The 16,411-nt window shown below is 40.2% G+C and overlaps 19 non-coding genes across 19 annotated transcripts; all 19 read right to left on the bottom strand.

Moving 5' to 3' along the window:
• Window positions 1-137: 137 nt before the first annotated feature.
• On the bottom strand, window positions 138-211 carry TRNAI-AAU (transfer RNA isoleucine (anticodon AAU)). Its single transcript has one exon. It is a non-coding gene; the product is annotated as a tRNA-Ile (tRNA).
• Window positions 212-284: 73 nt separating this feature from the next.
• TRNAI-AAU (transfer RNA isoleucine (anticodon AAU)) lies at window positions 285-358 on the bottom strand. The gene has a single exon. It is a non-coding gene; the product is annotated as a tRNA-Ile (tRNA).
• A 73-nt stretch (window positions 359-431) lies between these two features.
• On the bottom strand, window positions 432-505 carry TRNAI-AAU (transfer RNA isoleucine (anticodon AAU)). Its single transcript has one exon. It is a non-coding gene; the product is annotated as a tRNA-Ile (tRNA).
• Window positions 506-725: 220 nt separating this feature from the next.
• TRNAI-AAU (transfer RNA isoleucine (anticodon AAU)) lies at window positions 726-799 on the bottom strand. Its single transcript has one exon. It is a non-coding gene; the product is annotated as a tRNA-Ile (tRNA).
• A 210-nt stretch (window positions 800-1,009) lies between these two features.
• TRNAI-AAU (transfer RNA isoleucine (anticodon AAU)) lies at window positions 1,010-1,083 on the bottom strand. Its single transcript has one exon. It is a non-coding gene; the product is annotated as a tRNA-Ile (tRNA).
• A 210-nt stretch (window positions 1,084-1,293) lies between these two features.
• TRNAI-AAU (transfer RNA isoleucine (anticodon AAU)) lies at window positions 1,294-1,367 on the bottom strand. The gene has a single exon. It is a non-coding gene; the product is annotated as a tRNA-Ile (tRNA).
• A 218-nt stretch (window positions 1,368-1,585) lies between these two features.
• On the bottom strand, window positions 1,586-1,659 carry TRNAI-AAU (transfer RNA isoleucine (anticodon AAU)). The gene has a single exon. It is a non-coding gene; the product is annotated as a tRNA-Ile (tRNA).
• Window positions 1,660-1,732: 73 nt separating this feature from the next.
• Window positions 1,733-1,806, bottom strand: TRNAI-AAU (transfer RNA isoleucine (anticodon AAU)). Its single transcript has one exon. It is a non-coding gene; the product is annotated as a tRNA-Ile (tRNA).
• A 366-nt stretch (window positions 1,807-2,172) lies between these two features.
• On the bottom strand, window positions 2,173-2,246 carry TRNAI-AAU (transfer RNA isoleucine (anticodon AAU)). Its single transcript has one exon. It is a non-coding gene; the product is annotated as a tRNA-Ile (tRNA).
• A 367-nt stretch (window positions 2,247-2,613) lies between these two features.
• On the bottom strand, window positions 2,614-2,687 carry TRNAI-AAU (transfer RNA isoleucine (anticodon AAU)). The gene has a single exon. It is a non-coding gene; the product is annotated as a tRNA-Ile (tRNA).
• A 210-nt stretch (window positions 2,688-2,897) lies between these two features.
• TRNAI-AAU (transfer RNA isoleucine (anticodon AAU)) lies at window positions 2,898-2,971 on the bottom strand. Its single transcript has one exon. It is a non-coding gene; the product is annotated as a tRNA-Ile (tRNA).
• Window positions 2,972-3,044: 73 nt separating this feature from the next.
• TRNAI-AAU (transfer RNA isoleucine (anticodon AAU)) lies at window positions 3,045-3,118 on the bottom strand. Its single transcript has one exon. It is a non-coding gene; the product is annotated as a tRNA-Ile (tRNA).
• Window positions 3,119-3,191: 73 nt separating this feature from the next.
• TRNAI-AAU (transfer RNA isoleucine (anticodon AAU)) lies at window positions 3,192-3,265 on the bottom strand. The gene has a single exon. It is a non-coding gene; the product is annotated as a tRNA-Ile (tRNA).
• A 73-nt stretch (window positions 3,266-3,338) lies between these two features.
• TRNAI-AAU (transfer RNA isoleucine (anticodon AAU)) lies at window positions 3,339-3,412 on the bottom strand. The gene has a single exon. It is a non-coding gene; the product is annotated as a tRNA-Ile (tRNA).
• A 73-nt stretch (window positions 3,413-3,485) lies between these two features.
• Window positions 3,486-3,559, bottom strand: TRNAI-AAU (transfer RNA isoleucine (anticodon AAU)). Its single transcript has one exon. It is a non-coding gene; the product is annotated as a tRNA-Ile (tRNA).
• Window positions 3,560-3,632: 73 nt separating this feature from the next.
• On the bottom strand, window positions 3,633-3,706 carry TRNAI-AAU (transfer RNA isoleucine (anticodon AAU)). Its single transcript has one exon. It is a non-coding gene; the product is annotated as a tRNA-Ile (tRNA).
• A 222-nt stretch (window positions 3,707-3,928) lies between these two features.
• On the bottom strand, window positions 3,929-4,002 carry TRNAI-AAU (transfer RNA isoleucine (anticodon AAU)). Its single transcript has one exon. It is a non-coding gene; the product is annotated as a tRNA-Ile (tRNA).
• Window positions 4,003-4,963: 961 nt separating this feature from the next.
• TRNAI-AAU (transfer RNA isoleucine (anticodon AAU)) lies at window positions 4,964-5,037 on the bottom strand. The gene has a single exon. It is a non-coding gene; the product is annotated as a tRNA-Ile (tRNA).
• A 1,703-nt stretch (window positions 5,038-6,740) lies between these two features.
• On the bottom strand, window positions 6,741-6,815 carry TRNAI-AAU (transfer RNA isoleucine (anticodon AAU)). Its single transcript has one exon. It is a non-coding gene; the product is annotated as a tRNA-Ile (tRNA).
• Window positions 6,816-16,411: the final 9,596 nt, after the last annotated feature.

Below are 16,411 nucleotides of genomic sequence, written 5' to 3'. Positions count from 1 at the left end.
GGGGGATCAACCCACGACCTTCGCGTTATTAGCACGACGCTCTAACCAACTGAGCTAATGGGCCATTCCGATGAATTTCGATGAAATCTTTCCCGCATTTTTAAAAATAGTCTTTCAAAACCAATTCTTCTTCTCTTTGGCCCATGGGGGGATCGAACCCACGACCTTCGCGTTATTAGCACGACGCTCTAACCAACTGAGCTAATGGGCCATTCCGATAAATTTCGATGAAATCTTTCCCGCATTTTTAAAAATAGTCTTTCAAAACCAATTCTTCTTCTCTTTGGCCCATGGGGGGATCGAACCCACGACCTTCGCGTTATTAGCACGACGCTCTAACCAACTGAGCTAATGGGCCATTCCGATGAATTTCGATGAAATCTTTCCCGCATTTTTAAAAATAATCTTTCAAAACCAATTCTTCTTCTCTTTGGCCCATGGGGGGATCGCACCCACGACCTTCGCGTTATTAGCACGACGCTCTAACCAACTGAGCTAATGGGCCATTCCGATGAATTTCGATGAAATCTTTCCCGCATTTTTAAAAATAGTCTTTCAAAACCAATTCTTCTTCTCGTTGGCCCATGGGAGGATCGAACCCGCGACCTTCGCGTTATTAGCACGACGCTCTAACCAACTGAGCTAATGGGCCATTCCGATGAATTTCGATGAAATCTTTCCCGCATTTTTAAAAATAGTCTTTCAAAACCAATTCTTCTTCTCTTTGGCCCATGGGGGGGTCGAACCCGCGACCTTCGCGTTATTAGCACGACGCTCTAACCAACTGAGCTAATGGGCCATTCCGATGACTTTCGATGAAATCTTTCCCGCATTTTTAAAAATAGTCTTTCAAAAACAATTCTTCTTCTCTTTGGCCCATGGGGGGATCGAACCCACGACCTTCGCGTTATTAGAACGACGCTCTAACCAACTGAGCGAATGGGCCATTCCGATGAAATCTTTCCCGCATTTTTAAAAATAGTCTTTCAAAATCAATTCTTCTTCTCTTTGGCCCATGGGGGGATCGCACCCACGACCTTCGCGTTATTAGCACGACGCTCTAACCAACTGAGCTAATGGGCCATTCCGATGAATTTCGATGAAATCTTTCCCGCATTTTTAAAAATAGTCTTTCAAAACCAATTCTTCTTCTCTTTGGCCCATGGGGGGATCGAACACACGACCTTCGCGTTATTAGCACGACGCTCTAACCAACTGAGCTAATGGGCCATTCCGATGAAATTTTTCCCGCATTTTTAAAAATAGTCTTTCAAAACCAATTCTTCTTCTCTTTGGCCCATGGGGGGATCGCACCCACGACCTTCGCGTTATTAGCACGACGCTCTAACCAACTGAGCTAATGGGCCATTCGATGAATTTCGATGAAATCTTTCCCGCATTTTTAAAAATAGTCTTTCAAAACCAATTCTTCTTCTCTTTGGCCCATGGGGGGATCAACCCATGACCTTCGCGTTATTAGCACGACGCTCTAACCAACTGAGCTAATGGGCCATTCCGATGAATTTCGATGAAATCTTTCCCGCATTTTTAAAAATAGTCTTTCAAAACCAATTCTTCTTCTCTTTGGCCCATGGGGGGATCGAACCCACGACCTTCGCGTTATTAGCACGACGCTCTAACCAACTGAGCTAATGGGCCATTCCGATGAATTTCGATGAAATCTTTCCCGCATTTTTAAAAATAGTCTTTCAAAACCAATTCTTCTTCTCTTTGGCCCATGGGGGGATCGAACCCACGACCTTCGCGTTATTAGCACGACGCTCTAACCAACTGAGCTAATGGGCCATTCCGATGAATTTCGATGAAATCTTTCCCGCATTTTTAAAAATAATCTTTCAAAACCAATACTTCTTCTCTTTGGCCCATGGGGGGATCGCACCCTCGACCTTCGCGTTATTAGCACGACGCTCTAACCAACTGAGCTAAGGGCCATTCCGATGAATTGCGATGAAATCTTTCCCGCATTTTTAAAAATAGTCTTTCAAAACCAATTCTTCTTCTCTTTGGCCCATTGGGGGATCGAACCCACGACCTTCGCGTTATTAGCACGACGCTCTAACCAAATGAGCTAATGGGCCATTCCGCTGATTTTCGATGAAATCTTTCCCGCATTTTTAAAAATAGTCTTTCAAAACCAATTCTTCTTCTCTTTGGCCCATGGGGGGATCGAACCCACGACCTTCGCGTTATTAGCACGACGCTCTAACCAACTGAGCTAATGGGCCATTCCGATGAATGTCGATGAAATCTTTCCCGCATTTTTAAAAATAGTCTTTGAAAACCAATTCTTCTCCTCTTTGGCCCATGGGGGGATCGAACCCATTACCTTCGCGTTATTAGCACGACGCTCTAACCAACTGAGCTAATGGGCCATGCCGATGAATTTCGATGAAATCTTTCCCGCATTTTTAAAAATTATCTTTCAAAACCAATTCTTCTTCTCTTTGGCCCATGGGGGGATCGCACCCACGACCTTCGCGTTATTGGCACGACGCTCTAACCAACTGAGCTAATGGGCCATTCCGATGAATTTCGATGAAATCTTTCCCGCATTTTTAAAAATAGTCTTTCAAAACCAATTCTTCTTCTCTTTGGCCCATGGGGGGGTCGAACCCGCGACCTTCGCGTTATTAGCACGACGCTCTAACCAACTGAGCTAATGGGCCATTCCGATGACTTTCGATGAAATCTTTCCCGCATTTTTAAAAATAGCCTTTCAAAACCAATTCTTCTTCTCTTTGGCCCATGGGGGGATCGAACCCACGACCTTCGCGTTATTAGAACGACGCTCTAACCAACTGAGCGAATGGGCCATTCCGATGAAATCTTTCCCGCATTTTTAAAAATAGTCTTTCAAAATCAATTCTTCTTCTCTTTGGCCCATGGGGGGATCGAACCCACGACCTTCGCGTTATTAGCACGACGCTCTAACCAACTGAGCGAATGGGCCATTCCGATGAATTTCGATGAAATCTTTCCCGCATTTTTAAAAATAGTCTTTCGAAACCAATTCTTCTTCTCGTTGGCCCATGGGGGGATCGAACCCACGACCTTCGCGTTATTAGCACGACGCTCTAACCAACTGAGCTAATGGGCCATTCCGATGAATTTCGATGAAATCTTTCCCGCATTTTTAAAAATAGTCTTTCAAAACCAACTCTTCTTCTCTTTGGCCCATGGGGGGATCGAACCCACGACCTTCGCGTTATTAGCACGACGCTCTAACCAACTGAGCTAATGGGCTATACCGATGAATTTCGATGAAATCTTTCCCGCATTTTTAAAAATAGTCTTTCAAAAGCAATTCTTCTTCTCTTTGGCCCATGGGGGAATCGGACCCACGACCTTCGCGTTATTAGCACGACGCTCTAACCAACTGAGCTAATGGGCCATTCCGATGAATTTCGATGAAATCTTTCCCGCATTTTTAAAAATAGTCTTTCAAAACCAATTCTTCTTCTCTTTGGCCCATGGGGGGATCGAACCCACAACCTTCGCGTTATTAGCACGACGCTCTAACCAACTGAGCTAATGGGCCATTACAATGAATTTTGATGAAATCTTTCCCGCATTTTTAAAAAAAGTCTTTCAAAACCAATTCTTCTTCTCTTTGGCCCATGGGGGGATCGAACCCACGACCTTCGCGTTATTAGCACGACGCTCTAACCAACTGAGCTAATGGGCCTTTCCAATGAATTTCTATGAAATCTTACCCACCTTTTTAAAATTAGTCGTTTCGAAAACAAATTCTTCTTCTCTTTGGCTCATGGGGGATCGAACCCACGATTTTCGCGTTATTAGAACGACGCTCTAACCAACTGAGCTAATGGGCCTTTCCAACGAATTTCGGTGAAATCTTTCCCGCATTTTTAAAAATAGTCGTTTCAATTAAATTAATTCTTCTCTTTGGCCAATGGGGGGATCGAACCCACGACCTTCGCGTTATTAGCACGACGCTCTAACCAACTGAGCTAATGGGCCATTCCGATGAATTTCGATGAAATCTTTCCCGCATTTTTAAAAATAGTCCTTCAAAACCAATTCTTCTTCTCTTTGGCCCATGGGGGGCTCGAACCCACGACCTTCGCGTTATTAGAACGACGCTCTAACCAACTGAGCTAATGGGCCTTTCCAATGAATTTCTATGAAATCTTTCCCACCTTTTTAAAATTAGTCGTTTCGAAAACAAATTCTTCTTCTCTTTGGCTCATGGGGGATCGAACCCATGATTTTCGCGTTATTAGCACGACGCTCTAACCAACTGAGCTAATGGGCCATTCCGATGAATTTCGATGAAATCTTTCCCGCATTTTTAAAAATAGTCTTTCAAAACCAATTCTTCTTCTCTTTGGCTCATGGGGGGGATCGAACCCACGACCTTCGTGTTATTAGCACGACGATCTAACCAACTGAGCTAATGGGCCTTTCCAATGATTTTCGATGAAATCTTTCCCGCCGTTTGAAAAATAGTCGTTTCGAAAACAAGTTCGTCTACTCTTTGGCCAAGGGGGGGATCGAACCCACGACCTTCGCGATATTAGCACGACGCTCTAACCAACTGATCTAATGGGCCTTTCTAATGAATTTCGATGAAATCTTTCCCGCCTTTTTAAAAAAAGTCGTTTAAAACAGTTCCTTCGTCTCATTGGCCCATGGGGGGATCGAACCCACGACCTTCGCGTTATTACCACGACGCTCTAACCAACTGAGCAAATTGGCCTTTCCAATGAGTTTCGATGAAATCTTTCCCGACTTTTTAAAAATAGTCGTTTCGAAAACAAATTCTTCTTCTCTTTGGCTCATGGGGGATCGAACCCACGATTTTCGCGTTATTAGAACGACGCTCTAACCAACTGAGCTAATGGGCCTTTCCAACGAATTTCGGTGAAATCTTTCCCGCATTTTTAAAAATAGTCGTTTCAATTAAATTAATTCTTCTCTTTGGCCAATGGGGGGATCGAACCCACGACCTTCGCGTTATTAGCACGACGCTCTAACCAACTGAGCTAATGGGCCATTCCGATGAATTTCGATGAAATCTTTCCCGCATTTTTAAAAATAGTCCTTCAAAACCAATTCTTCTTCTCTTTGGCCCATGGGGGGCTCGAACCCACGACCTTCGCGTTATTAGAACGACGCTCTAACCAACTGAGCTAATGGGCCTTTCCAATGAATTTCTATGAAATCTTTCCCACCTTTTTAAAATTAGTCGTTTCGAAAACAAATTCTTCTTCTCTTTGGCTCATGGGGGATCGAACCCATGATTTTCGCGTTATTAGCACGACGCTCTAACCAACTGAGCTAATGGGCCATTCCGATGAATTTCGATGAAATCTTTCCCGCATTTTTAAAAATAGTCTTTCAAAACCAATTCTTCTTCTCTTTGGCTCATGGGGGGGATCGAACCCACGACCTTCGTGTTATTAGCACGACGATCTAACCAACTGAGCTAATGGGCCTTTCCAATGATTTTCGATGAAATCTTTCCCGCCGTTTGAAAAATAGTCGTTTCGAAAACAAGTTCGTCTACTCTTTGGCCAAGGGGGGGATCGAACCCACGACCTTCGCGATATTAGCACGACGCTCTAACCAACTGATCTAATGGGCCTTTCTAATGAATTTCGATGAAATCTTTCCCGCCTTTTTAAAAAAAGTCGTTTAAAACAGTTCCTTCGTCTCATTGGCCCATGGGGGGATCGAACCCACGACCTTCGCGTTATTACCACGACGCTCTAACCAACTGAGCAAATTGGCCTTTCCAATGAGTTTCGATGAAATCTTTCCCGACTTTTTAAAAATAGTCGTTTCGAAAACAAATTCTTCTTCTCTTTGGCCCATGGGGGGATCGAACCCACGACCTTCGCGTTATTAGAACGACGCTCTAACCAACTGAGCTAATGGGCCTTTCCAATGAATTTCTATGAAATCTTTCCCACCTTTTTAAAATTAGTCGTTTCGAAAACAAATTCTTCTTCTCTTTGGCTCATGGGGGATCGAACCCATGATTTTCGCGTTATTAGCACGACGCTCTAACCAACTGAGCTAATGGGCCATTCCGATGAATTTCGATGAAATCTTTCCCGCATTTTTAAAAATAGTCTTTCAAAACCAATTCTTCTTCTCTTTGGCTCATGGGGGGGATCGAACCCACGACCTTCGTGTTATTAGCACGACGATCTAACCAACTGAGCTAATGGGCCTTTCCAATGATTTTCGATGAAATCTTTCCCGCCGTTTGAAAAATAGTCGTTTCGAAAACAAGTTCGTCTACTCTTTGGCCAAGGGGGGGATCGAACCCACGACCTTCGCGATATTAGCACGACGCTCTAACCAACTGATCTAATGGGCCTTTCTAATGAATTTCGATGAAATCTTTCCCGCCTTTTTAAAAAAAGTCGTTTAAAACAGTTCCTTCGTCTCATTGGCCCATGGGGGGATCGAACCCACGACCTTCGCGTTATTACCACGACGCTCTAACCAACTGAGCAAATTGGCCTTTCCAATGAGTTTCGATGAAATCTTTCCCGACTTTTTAAAAATAGTCGTTTCGAAAACAAATTCTTATTCTCTTTGGCCCATGGGGGGATCGAAACCCATGACCTTCGCGTTATTAGCACGACGCTCTAACCAACTTAGCTAATGGGCCTTTCCATTGAATTTCGATGAAATCTTTCCCGCCTTTTTAAAAATAGTCGATTAAAACAGTTCCTTCGTCTCATTGGCTCATGGGGGGGATCGAACCCACGACCTTCGCGTTATTAGCACGACGCTCTAACCAACTGAGCTAATGGGCCTTTACAATAACTTTTGATGAAATCTTTCCCGCCTTTTTAAAAACAGTCGTTTAAAACAGTTCCTCCGTCTCATTGGCTCATGGGGAGATCAAACCAACGACCTTCGCGTTATTAGCACGACGCTCTAACCAACTGAGCTAATGAGCCTTTCCAATAATTTTCGAAGAAATCTTTCCCGCCTTTTTAAAAATAGTCGATTAAAACAGTTCCTTCATCTCATTGGCTCATGGGGGGGATCGAACCCACGACCTTCGCGTTATTAGCACGACGCTCTAACCAACTGAGTTAATAAGCCTTTCCAGTGAATTTCGATGAAATCTTTCCCACCTTTTTAAAATTAGTCTTTTCGAAAACCAATTCATATTCTCTTTGGCCCATGGGGGGATCGAACCCATGACCTTCGCGTTATTAGCACGACGCTCTTACCAACTGAGTTAATGGGCCTTTCCAGTGAATTTCGATGAAATCTTTCCCGCCTATTTAAAAATAGTCGTTTCGAAAACACGTTCGTCTTCTCTTTGGCCCATGGGGGGATCGAACCCACGACCCTCGCGTTATTAGCACGACGCTCTAACCAACTGAGTTAATGCGCCTTTCCAGTGAATTTCGATGAAATCTTTCCCACCTTTTTAAAATTAGTCGTTTCGAAAACAAATTCTTCTTCTCTTTGACTCATGGGGGATCGAACCCACGACCTTCGCGTTATTAGCACGACGATCTGACCAACTGAGCTAATGGGCCTTTCCAATGATTTTCGATGAAATCTTTCCCGCCTTTTGAAAAATAGTCGTTTCGAAAACAAATTCGTCTTCTCTTTGGCCTATGGGGGGGATCGAACCCACGACCTTCGCGTTATTAGCACGACGCTCTAACCAACTGAGTTAATAAGCCTTTCCAGTGAATTTCGATGAAATCTTTCCCACCTTTTTAAAATTAGTCGTTTCGAAAACCAATTCATATTCTCTTTGGCCCATGGGGGGATCGAACCCATGAAATTCACGTTATTAGCACGACGCTCTAACCAACTTAGCTAATGGGCCTTTCCATTGAATTTCGATGAAATCTTTCCCGCCTTTGTAAAATTAGTCGTTTCGAAAACAAATTGTTATTCTCTTTGGCCCATGGGGGGATCGAACCCACGACCTTCGCGTTATTAGCACGACGCTCTATCCAACTGAGTTAATGGGCCTTTCCAGTGAATGTCGATGAAATCTTTCCCACCTTTTTAAAATTAGTCGTTTCGAAAACAAATTCTTATTCTCTTTGGCCCATGGGGGGATCGAACCCACGGCCTGCGCGTTATTAGCACGACGCTCTTACCAACTGAGTTAATGGGCCTTTCCAGTGAATTTCGATGAAATCTTTCCCGCCTCTTTAAAAATAGTCGTTTCGAAAACAAGTTCGTCTTCTCTTTGGCCCATGGGGGGATCGAACCCACGACCCTCGCGTTATTAGCACGACGCTCTAACCAACTGAGTTAATGCGCCTTTCCAGTGAATTTCGATGAAATCTTTCCCACCTTTTTAAAATTAGTCGTTTCGAAAACAAATTCTTCTTCTCTTTGACTCATGGGGGATCGAACCCACGACCTTCGCGTTATTAGCACGACGATCTGACCAACTGAGCTAATGGGCCTTTCCAATGATTTTCGATGAAATCTTTCCCGCCTTTTGAAAAATAGTCGTTTCGAAAACAAATTCGTCTTCTCTTTGGCCTATGGGGGGGGATCGAACCCACGACCTTCGCGTTATTAGCACGACGCTCTAACCAACTGAGTTAATAAGCCTTTCCAGTGAATTTCGATGAAATCTTTCCCACCTTTTTAAAATTAGTCGTTTCGAAAACCAATTCATATTCTCTTTGGCCCATGGGGGGATCGAACCCATGACCTTCACGTTATTAGCACGACGCTCTAACCAACTTAGCTAATGGGCCTTTCCATTGAATTTCGATGAAATCTTTCCCGCCTTTGTAAAATTAGTCGTTTCGAAAACAAATTGTTATTCTCTTTGGCCCATGGGGGGATCGAACCCACGACCTTCGCGTTATTAGCACGACGCTCTAACCAACTGAGTTAATGGGCCTTTCCAGTGGATGTCGATGAAATCTTTCCCACCTTTTTAAAATTAGTCGTTTCGAAAACAAATTCTTATTCTCTTTGGCCCATGGGGGGATCGAACCCACGGCCTGCGCGTTATTAGCACGACGCTCTTACCAACTGAGTTAATGGGCCTTTTCAGTGAATTTCGATGAAATCTTTCCCGCCTCTTTAAAAATAGTCGTTTCGAAAACAAGTTCGTCTTCTCTTTGGCCCATGGGGGGATCGAACCCACGACCCTCGCGTTATTAGCACGACGCTCTAACCAACTGAGTTAATGCGCCTTTCCAGTGAATTTCGATGAAATCTTTCCCACCTTTTTAAAATTAGTCGTTTCGAAAACAAATTCTTCTTCTCTTTGACTCATGGGGGATCGAACCCACGACCTTCGCGTTATTAGCACGACGATCTGACCAACTGAGCTAATGGGCCTTTCCAATGACTGTCGATGAAATCTTTCCCGCCTTTTGAAAAATAGTCGTTTCGAAAACAAATTCGTCTTCTCTTTGGCCTATGGGGGGGATCGAACCCACGACCTTCGCGTTATTAGCACGATGCTTTTTTTTATTTAGGATTCGAACCTAGAATATTCTGCTCCGTAGGCAGACTCCTTTAGATTTGACAGTCGCCAGCCAGATTTCCCGTACGGTACTGATGAATTACAAATAGAACGAAACCGGTCTGCCGTTGGAATTTCTGGCTATTTTATTTATTTTTAATTTAGTTTATTACTCGAAGATCTATTTGATCCGAGTTTCGCGTTTTTTGCTCGAAGACCTATTGGTACGAGTTATTAGTAAGTTTTTTAATTTCTTCAAATTTGCTTAGGATTTAACTATATTATCCCTTTTAATTATGGACTTACATACTTATTCGCATATTTTACAATGTATCAACTACATCTTGTGTACAGATGCGTAGGTTTTCTATTTCTGTAGATTTTTCATCTATAATAAAATCTTCAAAGCTTATATCTCTAAAAGTATAGCTATGGAACTGTAGTGATGTATTTAGTCGTTGCTGAAGAGTAAATATATTTACAAATGTTTTATAATATTCATCCTAGGAAAAATGTATCATTAGAAATTTTGGTGACTGACAAGGGTTAGATCTTCTAATCAAGTTATATTACAATATCATTACTAACCTCTTTTTTCGTTTTTATCCGCCCTTTGTTTTGCTAAATCGATTTTTGATTTAGGTATTATTCTACTTGATGGTATATTAGTGAAAATGTCTGCTACAAATGCGCGAACTTGGTGTAGGATGCCAATTTTTTCTATTTATTATTCTAGCCCAGAGGCGCGTTCTCTTTTTGGGAATTCGATGGAAACTAATTTCTGGGGTTCCGTAAATAATTTTGCAAGCTACCACGCTGCGCCAAACCATCTTTAAAGTAAATATTGATGTTTTGAAGTTAAACATAAATTTTCTCCATATAAAACTGCTGGCCACGATTTCTAAGATGGCGGGTCACGAAACAAAGGTGTATTTTGCGCATGTGCGATTTCAACCCCCTGCTCATCCCCAATATTTGACCAAAAAGGAATATTGCTAGAAACGTCAGGGAGTGTTAAAAATTAGTATAAAATTCGGGGAATTTTATCTTGGTTGCAAATAGTTTGACAAATTGCCAAATTTGAAATAAAATAAGTCGGGAAAAATCCACGGAAATATATAGACAAAAACCCAGAAAATGGCTAGGAAAAACCGGGAAAAGTCAGGGAATTTGAATCTGAAAACAAACAAACAAACAGTGGTATCCCCATTAAAAGCTTTCTATAGGGAAGTCTTTAATTTAAAAACCGGGAAATTTTAGGAAATTAAAAAGCACGTTTTTTCGAATCATATTTTACAAAACGTTTTATTGATAATGTCAAGGGGGATACTCAAAAACGTTCCAAAAATGTTTCATCCTTTCTTTATTCTACACTGTTAAAAATTGCTGTAGCTTCCTGTTAAATTCCTGTTAAATTTTAACAGGTAAATTCCAGTACCAACTTTTACCGTTAGAGTTACTAGATAGTTGCTGTACGCAACAGCTATAGTCCTGTTCGTCAATTAACCGTTATATTAACAGTAAATGTTCGGTAACCGACGGCTTGAGCCCGCCATCTTGTGGAGGTTGCAGTTTTCACTAGTTTCAAAGTGTAACGGCTTTGCTGTGGTGCAATTGAAGATGATCGTATCACGGAACACAAATTCTCATAAAATACAAAATAGTGAGTAGAATTTTAAATTTAACCAGTATATTTGTGTGGCAGGAAAGTAAATTTAAAGGGTGACAGGAAGAAGAAAACCTAACCCTTAGAGTATTAAATAGCAGAAAATTCACGTTTATAATTTAATTTCACCGAAATACAAGTGTTAACGAACGTTGACAGATTTTATTTTATTAATTGATTTGAAAATTTGAACTTTAAATTTTTTAAATTGTATAAGTATTTTTAGTAAAAACAATCTTGGTGAGGTTTATGCACTTTTTGATGTTTTAAAAATTTTGTTCACATAACCTGATTTTATTCAATTGCTGTATCATGTTTTACAAATAAAAAAGTTCATCAATAATTTAGTTTTATCTATTTAAATTTAAAATTGCCATTCATGTACAATTATCATGTAGTAATTAATATTAGGAATTAATTTTGGGTAGGCCTATAGCCCCAGCATAATTTTTGCGACAACAGGATAATAAAGTTCTATTGTTAAATTACCGTAAACGTAATGGGAAATTTCCTGTTGGAACAACAGCAATTTAAAATTTACTGTTAATGGTACTTTATATTTCTCGTGTCTAGAACAGGTTTTTACTTGCTACGGTTACAGGAAAAACTACCTGTAATTTTACAGGAATTTTCCTGGTAATTTTCTGCCAGGTAAATTCCTGTAAATTTTAACAGCAATTTTTAACAGTGTATCGATGAATGAGCGCTGGATCATGTCGGGGGTAGCCATAGTCGTCCGCAGTTAGCCAGAGGAATTGTCCATTCATACGATTTAGTGAAAAAAATGCCCAATCAGTCGATACCGGATGTGGGGTGGCGGAGTAATCAGCACTTTCGCCTCACAACGACAGGATCCGGGTTCGATTCCAGCTTGGTGCATTAGGTGAAAACTCGGAACTACTCGTCCTGCGTAACGTTTGCAAGTTCTCTCTACACTGGTTAAATGGGTTTCCCCTTCCATTTCTTGGAAATGAACATAAATTTGACTCTTATAAAAATTCCCTTCGTTTCTGAAGATTTTTAGTTCCACATCGAGATATATATATATCGAAGTGGGACTATTGCTATGGACGGATTGTCGTTAAGTGTTGTGTGTTTGTTTGTTTGTTTGTTTGGTGTGGAAAGCAACGACACGGCAGATGGCGCTGCGAAAATAATTTGAAATTTTGACGAAATCGGGATTCGAACTCACAGTTAAAAACTCCGAATAATGACGCCTTTACGCTCTCGGCCACTGGAAGCTTCCCATACTTTGTTCGGAACTTCTACTGTGGTAGAGCAGTGGTAGGTGGGCACACTCGCTTAAGATGCCTCGCTCGAAAGTGAGTACTCGAATTAACGAGCTCGAAAATTTTAAATGTTCGGGTGGTGAGCAGTGGTAGGTGGGCATACTCGCTTAAGATGCCTCGCTCGAAAGTGAGTACTCGAATAAACGAGCTCGAAAATTTTAAATGTTCGGGTGGTGAGCAGTGGTAGGTGGGCACACTCGCTTAAGATGCCTCGCTCGAAAGTCAGTACTCGAATAAACGAGCTCGAAAATTTTAAATGTTCGGGTGGTGAGCAGTGGTAGGTGGGCATACTCGCTTAAGATGCCTCGCTCGAAAGTGAGTACTCGAATAAACGAGCTCGAAAATTTTAAATGCCCTCTTCCCCATTATAAATGCTCTAAAAGCCCCACAATGAGATACTTATTTTCTTATTTAAATAAATCAACAAGAGACATTAAAAAACTTCATCACTCGTTACACCAAACAAAAGGTTCAAGACAAACTACGAGTTCAATCCACACTGACGAACTTCCTTTTGGGTAATAAAAGCAATAGAACCATAGAGAAACAATTATACATTGAACTCACTATCGGGAGAAGGTATTATATTATTAAGAACACACGTACGCTTAAAAAGTTAAAGCATTGAAGACTCTATTTCCCTTCACACACTTACGTACCGCCATTATTAATTATTGGACTCCCATACTCATCCAAAAACTAGGGGCATTCGGGCATATGTAGTTTTATATCTATGAAGGTAAATTTTTATTACGATAATCTTTGCCGTATACCATTCGCAAAACTTAGGTATATTAACTTACAAGTTCACGTAAAGACTACCCGTTTATAGCTCTACCACAAATAGATCGAAATTTAAAATATAGCTTTTTGTCAAATTACCTTGCAAGTTAAGTCAATAAATGACCTCAACAGCTTATGAATTGGTTTGCCCACCCATGTATCCTGAGGGTGGGCGGTGGCCTCTCTTTAACATAGGATGGTAAATAGTATATCTAACTATAGGAAATCACATGGGCTCAGCAGTTTTTATATTAGTTTGCCCACCCGGGTCTCCTGATGGTGGGCGGCATCCACCCTTTCACTTAGGGTGGCAATTTATATATCCAACGATAAGAAATCACAAAGCCTCAAAAGCTTTGTATTAGTTTGCCTACCTGTGTCTACTAAGGGTGTATGACTTTGCCCATTCGAATACACTGATGTGGAACTAATATTACGGCCTGGGCCGACTTGTTACTTTCCGCGATTGACTATCATTAACCGAAATCGTTCAGTTTCAAACTAATGTTTGTTTATGTGACTTACAATATTTATTAATACTTTTCGTTATTGAAATATCCGGATATGATCGTACCACTTCCGTTTTCTCCGTTTAAAATTGACCACTTTTAACATAATTCCACCCAGCGCCAGATTACCATAAAACACTTCAAGGTCAAAATACTAGCTAGAATTTCCGGTAAATCGTAGGCGGGAATTTCGAATTTATCCTATTTTCTGTTGAATTCCTTAAGGTTTCTACGCGTGTTATATTAATCCATTTTAGAAATGTCTATTGCGTAAATTTTAAAGTGATCAATTAATATTTAAAGTAGATTATTATTTTTAATTATCATTATAGCGTATTTCTAGTTTAATGCTCCTAAACAAACATCAAGTCACACGTTTATGTGCGTCAACGTGGTAATCTCGGCATTACCGGTTCTATACTTACCCTGGGGCCCAATTCTGTAAGCTTCGAAATGAGTAAATGACGATTTCGATCGAAAACCTTTTCGATTTCGAACAGAGATTTCGAAAAGGGCCAAAGTCGTATTCTGTAAGAATCAATTCGATAAAATCACTTCGATTCGTAATCGAAATTCGAGATGAAGTCGAATCTCATTTCGAAAGGGTAGTAGCTGTCGAAAACGTGTTCGATAAGCATTTCATCCAATCATAGCTTTAGCAGACTAGAAATTTTTAGACACAGGAAAAATGGCCGCGATCAATTTGGTTCGTATCGAGTTACTAAATTTAGCATTAGTAGTAAATAGGAATAGAAGAAAATACTTACGAAGGCAGCGTGTAGAGATAGATCTAAAGCTTTTGAGCTTTCTGATATTAACTTTAGGCGCTTATATCGGCTTGACAAACCGATAGTCAGGACAGAGATCAACAAATCTACCAGTTGATAGCAAGGTTTGTTACTTTGTTTATATTTAATAGATCTATTTTATATATTTGAAATGTTATTTTTTGGTACAATTATGGTTTTAGATTTTGATTGCATAATTTCTACGCTGTTGGATCATACCAGACATGTATAGGGCAAGATCAATTTTTAGAAGTTAGCCAAGCAACAGTATCAAGAGTGATTACTTGCGTTACAAATGTAATTGTTAATCATTTGGCTGAGAAAACTATAAAATTCCCATCAACAGAAGTTGAAAGGATGGCTGTCCAAATGAGGTAATTTGGTTTTGTTTTATATTTCAATATTTCTATAGTGTCTTGCATAAAATAACGCTTTACAGGTTTATGGAAAAGACCCATTTCCCAGGAGTAATTGGAGCGCTCGATTGCACGCATATTGCAATTATTCCACCAGTAAAAATTAATGGGGAAAACAGAGAATATCTTTTCGTAAATCGCAAAGGTTATCATTCCATCAACGTACAACTGGTACGTATATAGTATAAATGGTGATTATCAAAATTCAGCACTAACATTTTGTTATTGAGAAAAGATGTGTGACTATGATCTGATCATTTTGCAAGCTAATGCAAAGTTTCCAGGCTCAGCTCACGACACCTATATATACAATACTTCTATAATATCAACTTACTTAGAGCAAAAATATTTAGATGGGTAAGTACTAAATATCTTAAATTAAGTTTTTCTATATCTAAATGTGTCTTCTGCTTATTAGGAGACAGTGGTTACCCGTTATTACCTTGGCTGACAACGCCAATTACAAGACCAGCAAGGAACTCCCCTCAAGAAAGGTTTTCTCGACGCCAACAGTCAGCCAGAAGTGTAATTGAACGGTGTAACCGTGTGCTAAAACAGATTTAGATGTCTACTCAAAGATCGTGTCTTACATTATTTCCCTGAAAAAGCCACAAAAATTATTACTGCGTGCATATGTGTTGTGCTTCCTAAAATTTGTATTTTGAGAGGTGTGCCCAATGACTTTAATGATTTAGAACCACTAGAAGCGGGTGAATATGGAGATTATAATAGACTTTGGATTGATGACGATCGGAACCATGGCAAGATGTTGCGGAGCCCACTGCTAATCCAGCTGATAAGTGGAGGTTGGCTGGCCCACAAACCAGAGCCAAATTGTTCAAAGGCGCTTTACAAATTAAATGAATTGGCACTCTATTTCCCACAATTATTTTATTAAAATATAATTATTAACAAATATTATTTTGCTTTTGGGATGGGAATATTTGGTTTAGTGATAACATTAAGTAAATATTGCAATAATTCATTGTTTCTCCTTTGCGCTGCGAGCTACAACATCTTTAATCTATTGCTTTCTTTTTTTATTGCAACAAGTTCCGCTTGTGCTTTGATTATTTCTTTTTGTCCATTTGTTTTTTCTGTTTCCTTTTTCAATAGAATTTCTGTTGCTTCTGCCAACCGAGTTACTGAAACACCTACATCTTTTATGATACGGTTTTGTGATTCTTGCATTTTCTCAGCAAGCTTCGATGCACTCAGTAATTCTTTATGTGACTTAGTTGTTCTTACACTCATTACTGCTACCCTCTTCTCTATGGTTAAAAAAAATTAAAACTTTCAACAATATTACAAGAATTAATAAAGAAATTATAACAAACCTTTTGCTTCATTTTCTAATCTTCTTTTCTTTTCTGCATTAGGCTCTTTTGATTGACAACCTCCTTTCTCCGATCTTCTTTTCCTTTCCACATTAGAAATAAAGTAATCTTTCTCACTCGCGTAAGCTTCTTCTACGATGTAATCTTCTAA

This window comes from Leiobunum rupestre, chromosome 1 (genome assembly GCF_980474605.1).
Source record: "Leiobunum rupestre chromosome 1, qqLeiRupe1.1.hap1, whole genome shotgun sequence".
Classification (NCBI taxonomy): domain Eukaryota; kingdom Metazoa; phylum Arthropoda; class Arachnida; order Opiliones; family Sclerosomatidae; genus Leiobunum; species Leiobunum rupestre.
The sequence above is the reverse complement of the archived record's forward strand: the minus strand, read 5'-3'. Positions and strand labels throughout refer to the sequence as shown.